Source organism: Schistocerca americana, chromosome 6 (genome assembly GCF_021461395.2).
Source record: "Schistocerca americana isolate TAMUIC-IGC-003095 chromosome 6, iqSchAmer2.1, whole genome shotgun sequence".
Classification (NCBI taxonomy): domain Eukaryota; kingdom Metazoa; phylum Arthropoda; class Insecta; order Orthoptera; family Acrididae; genus Schistocerca; species Schistocerca americana.
In genome coordinates, this window is record NC_060124.1 from 296,607,046 (window position 1) to 296,608,288 (window position 1,243).

Here is a 1,243-nt window from a genome sequence, read left to right on the forward strand (position 1 = left end):
ATTAAGTTAATGTCTCGAAAACAAGTGCACATCGCATTCTGCAACGTCATAAATTCTATACTTACCATGTTCATTTACGCCAAGAACTTATGGAAATAACTTCAGCAACAGGGTTCAGTTTTGTCATTGGGCTCAACAACAACTTTTGACTACTCCTAATTTCTTCTCAGGTGTTCTTTTTTCCGACGATGCATCATGCTCCAACGAAGGAATTGTCACTATGAGAAATATGCATTACTGGTCCATCAATAATCCATAATGGCTCTGACAAATAGAGCATCAACGTCCATGGAACGTTAATGCTTGGTGCAGAATCGTTGGGGATACCATTATCGGACATTTCTTTGCAAACGACAACCACAATGTTAGACAATATGCCCAATTTTTAAGACAAACTCTTCCTGTTCTCTTGGATTGGTTCAAATGGTTCAAATGGTTCTGAGCACTATAGGACTTGACATCTGTGGTCATCAGTCCTCTAGAACTTAGAAATACTTAAACCTAACTAACCTAAGGACATCACACACATCCATGCCCGAGGCAGGATTCGAACCTGCGACCGTAGCGGTCACGCGGTTCCAGACTGAAGCGCCTAGAACCGCACGGCCACACCGGCCGGCTGTTCTCTTGGACGCAGTACCTCTGAATCAGAGGATGGTCATGTGATATCAGCATGATGAATGTCCTGGACATAACACCTTACGACCACGACAAGTTCTGGACTGTAAATACCCTGGTAGGTGAATTGGACGTAGTGGGCGTGCTGGTTGGTCTGGCCGATCTCCGGACCTTACACCGTTGATTTTTTTTTCTGTGGGGAGAAGTCAAGGATGCTGCGTACTAAAATGTTCCAAAAACACCAGAGGACATGCAGCAACGCGTTATTGATGCTTGCACAGCCATTACAGAGGAAGTAGTAACGCTCTGATTTCTATGTAGAGGTAGTATCGTAGTAAAAGTTACTATAATGGACAACGTTATTTCTGCATTGTCACAATTACTGCAATACAGTACTGTAAAATAACAATATCCAATTCCTGTACAGTGCCGTACTGTTGCAGTCGATGTTTATTGGTAATTTGTAAAATATTCAAACGCACCTTGAAGAAGTTAAATGATTTAGTTAATGAAATGCACGTAAGTTATATTTAAATTAGAGAAGTTATGTATTATTTATTATTTCCATAGCTACTAGTTTTGTGGATAAAATGGTACAGTGTGATACGTTTTAAATAGCTCTTGG